Genomic DNA, 6,000 nt, shown 5'->3' with positions numbered 1-6,000 from the left:
TGTAGGTTGGAGATGTTTGATTTGAAGGAATGGATATAATAGGTTAGGGGGAGTGTAGGTTGTAAGTGTGGGTAGATGATATTTAGAGAAAAGGTGATGGGATAGGTTGGAGATGGGGGAGGTGAGATGGGGTGATGACATGTGTCACACCTTGATGATTGTGGTGATTGGTTGTGATGTTGGATTGGGTTGAGTTGGGTTTGAGTTGAATGATTTGGGCTTGGGTAGGGTGTTTGGTTGGGCTTAGGTTGTTGGTTGAATAAGAATGGATTTGGGTTGAGTTGAATAGGCTTGGATAATGGGTAGAATAAGAATGGGTTTGGGTTTATGTTGGATTGAGTTGAGGAGTGTAGAAGGGTGGTAAGGGATTTGATCCGTGGGCCACGTGAGAGGCCTTGGGCCGTTTATTGAAAATAGGATGACAAAATACGTTGTATTTTTGTAGATTTGGACCTCGAGGCCCATTCCAATTTTTGCGATTTTGAGACATTTTGCGTCGAGGGCCCGGTCAAATTTAGGTGTCTACACAAGGCATAATAAACATAACATGGAGATTTTCAATTTTTTACAAAGAGGAAATGAGATAGAGAGGTTGCAACTCTAGTGATCTTGGAAAATTCAAAATATTAGAATCTTTTTTCAACCTATGAAGATTCTTATCAACTTCAATTAGAGGTTAAAAACACAATCAATAAACATAAAAAACCTGTCAACTAAATTAGATCATCACTCAAATGGGTGGCATGTAGAAAAATTTCTATAAAATCTCTTATATGAAAAAAAAAATTGAATACTCAAATAAACTCTATTTATCAAATCATTTTAATTACAAATTTTTTTTTTTCAAATATTGGCTCTAAATGCTAAGATATTCTTCATTTAGTGCCTATTTCTTTATGATTGTTAATTAGTCTTTTATAAACCTCCATTAAGTATTCTTTTTTTTTTTTTTTTTTCGCCTAAGTCGGTGATCTGATAATTTTAATCCCCATCCCCACATCAATAAAATAAGATAAAAATCTTAGCCAAGTACTTAAAACACTCAATCAAGTATTCTTTTTAGTTTTGAATTAAATAAGTTTTTAGTGAATTTTGAGATCATTATGTACTGCAATATACAGATTGGTGGATAAAAGTATTTATTTGTTTGATTTAATAATACAATGGTTGTTGGTCTACAAGACCCAACTAATCTTTTTGGGCATCCAACAAATCAACTACTAGTTGATATAGATTATGAGCTCATTAAGGATCACAAGTCTTTCAAGTAATCAACTATTAAGGACTCAATAAAAACATAAATTTACAATTTCTTTTATAAGCATTTGTTCAAAGACAAAACAATATAAAATTACATAGATATTAGATATAATCTCATCCCATGTAAATGAAATGTATGCCATTTATCTCACCATTTTTTTCTCAAATCTATATTTTTTATTCCCTTATGAACCCCTGACCTTTGTTAGATTCTACTGATGTGTTTTTACTCATATTTTGTTTCATTTTCCAATACTTGTATGGATTAAGGACTCGCAAGTATAAAATAACGATTAAACCATTCTTTCTCTCGAGTGCACACATATAAAATCAGTAAGTTAAGTTACATTGAATTCAAATTTGAAGGTTTCTATGAATAATTCCATTTGTTTTCTTATTATTCTTGTATCTTGCATATAATAATAATGTTGTTTTCCTCTTTTGGGCATCATATAAGTTTGGTATAAAATGTGAAATATTACAAGACGCATTAAATCTCACACCTCTCAATGGAACCAACAACCTTTCGTTTAACAGTTGGCGTCATTTCTCAAGCAACAACAGTTTCAACAATATTTGCACAAACAACAAACAACAATACCTAAGCAACAATAGTCACTATTGGGGTAACAATCAACTGCAACAAACATATAACAAAGCCAATTACTTGGATAACAAAACAATGTTAAAGACATAGAACAATGTGATTTGTGAAATAATATTTCAAATTTTCATAAACAGCAATTGGGGTCACAAAATAGCATTTCTGGATTACAGCAGTAACCACATCAGTAGTTCATGCAAATCCTACAGCAGCAAACAAAGTAATTTTCTGGTACCTTTACTATTTATTTTTCCTCTTGTAGGTCAGTAATATTCAAGTTTCTTGCACAAAAATACCCTTGCTTTCTTTAAAACACGAACCATCGTAGTTAGAATTCATTATCTCGATATCCTCATTTACTATTTTAGCTTTCTATTTTCATGAAAAATTTCATAATCAGTTAAAGACTAAAAATAGTTGCTTACTTATTGTAGGACTAAATCATTTAAAGTCATTGAAACATCATTGAGGGTCGATGCTCTAGCCAGTGCTGGATATAAGATTTCACGTTCAAAATTAGTTAATTTGATCGGGTATGACCTCTTCTAGTTAGATGACATAAATTTAATATATACTCAATAATATAATTGCTATCATAAAATTTTCCAACTCTATCAGAATTTTCATAAAATTTCTTTCATAGAATATAGTTTTCTATATAGAAATTTGTTGATTTGCATATCTAAATATTAATTCATTAAGGAAAGGTCATTATTTCTATGCTAGTGTTGTTATGAGAAATAGGGCTGAGGTTTAATTATACCTTATTTATCGCAAGTTAAAATGAGATCAGTGTGAATAGTAGGCATTTATAGAGAAAACACTTTTAATCTTTTGTTTGGGTGAATCTTGACTATTAAATTTAGTTGGAATCTTCTTTAGTTTAATTTCCTACTTGAAAAAAAAGATGTGTGTAGTACGAGTGATTGGTGTATTTAAAAAGTTTTTATTCCTTTCTTTTCAACTAAAAACATAGAACATGAGTGCCTAATCCAAAATTATTTTGGATCCGTTGACATAATCTTATTCATCTATTTAAGTTCATGTCTTATATCATTGTAATTGTGGTCATTAAATTACCATCAATCGAATTAAATGTAATCCTCAATAATTGTCCATTTATACTCTTAAGTTTAAGCTAGAATATTATGCAAATGCATAAATACATATGTAAGACATAATAGAAGGTTATGTATGTTGGAGTAGCTAGTGCAACACAACAATAGTGAATATTGGAGTTTAGGAAAAATAACTCTCAATAGACTATAAAAAATCAGGTAAACACTTCTTTTTCTTCATGTTCTGGTAGTTACCCCAGATGAAAACTGATGATAAATGTTGTTTGATGACATGCCTATGACATAACATGTGCAAAAGCGTTTGGATATAAAATATGATAAAGGTGATGTGATTGGTGGTCAATTTGTGATGAGGATCACAATGATTGATGGTGGCAGACTTTAAAATGCTTAGATTGATTAATACAAGAACTTGAATAGGATATCTATAACAATTACATCAATTAAAATATAGAAAGTAACACAATATGAGTATTGATTATCTATAGCATTCAATATGTAAAATCTTGATTGATATTGCTAAATATATTGTTCTCAACTACAACCTTTTTTCTTCTGCATCATCATAATATGATGCATCTTATTCTCTAATAGATTGATCATTTTTTCTCATAATTTTTTTTTAGTATGTTTTGTTATCAATCTATTATTTATTTCGTGGATATATTCCCTAGTATTTATATATTTTTACGTTGTTATTGTAGTGCAAGAAAAGTGGAAACGTCAAGTGGGGTCGTTCAGTAAAACAATTCAATGGAACTCACTAATTGTTTTTAAGTTTGATTTATAGACGTTGACGTACTTTTGGCTATTTGTATATTTCTTTTAAAGGTAACCTGAATGCAGCTAAAAGAAACTGTCAGATGAATGTCAAGCAGATAGAATGGAAGTGGCATGTCCAATTTTAGGAAAATGATGTCAGTAAGGTACTAATCTACTATTTGATATTTTTCGGCAATACCAACATGCAGAATCAATATTTCTGAAATTTGAATTTATTTTACTAATTTTCACCTCTGAATGGAAATATTAAATGCGTGAAACCAAGAACAAGGCCAACAATACAAAATAAAAGATTTCCTACACATCTGGTGAGGGAAGCCATTGATGCGCGAAGGGATACGATCGAGGCAACAACATACGCTGAAAGAGCAGAATCACGTACTAACATGAAAGTAGAACGTGTTGAAAGGACATAAACACATGCTAAAAACATACAACAGAGCATGGCAATGTTGATAGCAATAACTGGTGAATGTTGTAGCAACGGACCCATTGACATAAATTCTCTATTACGTGGAATATTTTTTTAGATAAATTTCTTACTATATTTTCTCAAACTTTGATTTGTATCATTTGATATTTCCTTATATTTATTATAATTTTTTTTATATATATTTTATTATACTAACATTCAAGGTAATATTATTTGTAAGATCCCTTGGATGATGCTCATCCGGTTCGTAATGTTTGTGGTGACCCTTCGACATGAGTTTCTAATGTTATGGTTAGTTTTTTTGGCTTGGAAGCAAAGTCGAATTCTATGAATTTAGTCCATCAGCTTTTGTATCATTCCGAGGCTTTGCAAGGGAATACTTAAGAGCTTGACCTGTCAGTAATAATAAAACTCAATCAATTTCATGTACCACTTACAACGCCTATTTTTCATTAAGGGATCAAAGAAAAATAAAAAACAAGATCCTTAACTTGGGAATGGCAACCTATTTCATAACAATTGACCTTTCGACATAGTGTACAAAACCAAATCTGTTCTTCTCTTGTCCAAGCCTTGTAAATGACAATACTACTCTTTTGATATCTCTATGGTATTCAAATTTCTCTCTTAACTGATCTTGGGTTATATGTTCAAGTAAATTCTTCGCATAGACTATTTGCACTTGTATGAGAAAGTCTAATAGTCATGACTCAACAAACTTGAAGGTATTGAGATCAAGAGAAGACCTCAAATATTTTTATAAGATGCATAATCTTCCATTTATGCAAATGTAATAGGAAATGGGACATAAAATAAAAAATCAAATGGATGCCAAAAAATAGGCACAATTCGGATGATCATAATAATCACCTATTACGTTCTTTTGAATTTTAAAAAGGGAAATTAGAAATTAAAATTTGAATAAAAAAAAAAAATCAAGTCTGGCTAGAAAAAAGGTTCGTTCCTGTAGTTCAAACAGCAACAAACAAACATTTACCCTGTAACGATGGAAATAAGTAGTGGGGAGATATTTCCGCTTCAATAGTTCGAACAAGAACATACATATACTTTGTAGTGGCGGCTATAGTCAATGATAAATCCGCCGCAAGAGATTTATAGCGACGATTGAGACACAAGTAGATTCTTTTTACATCGTAATAATCTATAGTGGCAGATTTCCTGCCATATAGCAGCGGAAATATCCGTTGCTATAGACCTCTTTTCTTTTTTTGTTTAGAAACTCTTGAAAAATAATTAAGAAAAAAAAGTTAATTTTCATAGTTCAATTTTAAGTTTAAAGTTGGAAATTCGGTAGCCATCCATTTTCAACATCTTGGATGAAGTCTAATTTTTTTTTTTCATATGAATTTTTCCATGAAATATAGAAGGCTTTAGTGTTCGATTGTCAATGTGGTAATCCGTATGGACCCGACGACCATTAGTAATATTTGAAACATACTAAATTAGTTTGAAAGATAATTTTCTTATGTAATAGATGATTGTTGGGATTTGAGTTTTTGTCAAACCCTCCCTTGATTTGAGTTTGAGTAAAAGTGTGTTTGGTATACGATTGGTTCAAGGAGTGGAGCATCAAAAGTGACAATTTTACTCAAATTTTAACTTTGAGACTTACTTTGGGTAAGGACTGGAGATGGCCTAAGTCCACCATTTTGTGGAGGATCTTCTTAAGGAGAGGGGGGAGAGTGGTGACTAAACAAGGATTCTTCTCGGCTCCAACGTCGTTGTTGTAGAGAAACGAACTGATCTAAAAACAATAAAGAGGAAAATCAACTAAGATGCAATCACAAACAAACATAGAGGTTTACATGGTTCCCTAAAAA

This window comes from Akebia trifoliata, chromosome 8 (assembly GCF_017979445.1).
Source record: "Akebia trifoliata isolate Shusen 1 chromosome 8, ASM1797944v1, whole genome shotgun sequence".
NCBI lineage: Eukaryota > Viridiplantae > Streptophyta > Magnoliopsida > Ranunculales > Lardizabalaceae > Akebia > Akebia trifoliata.
This window is presented reverse-complemented; position numbering follows the sequence as displayed.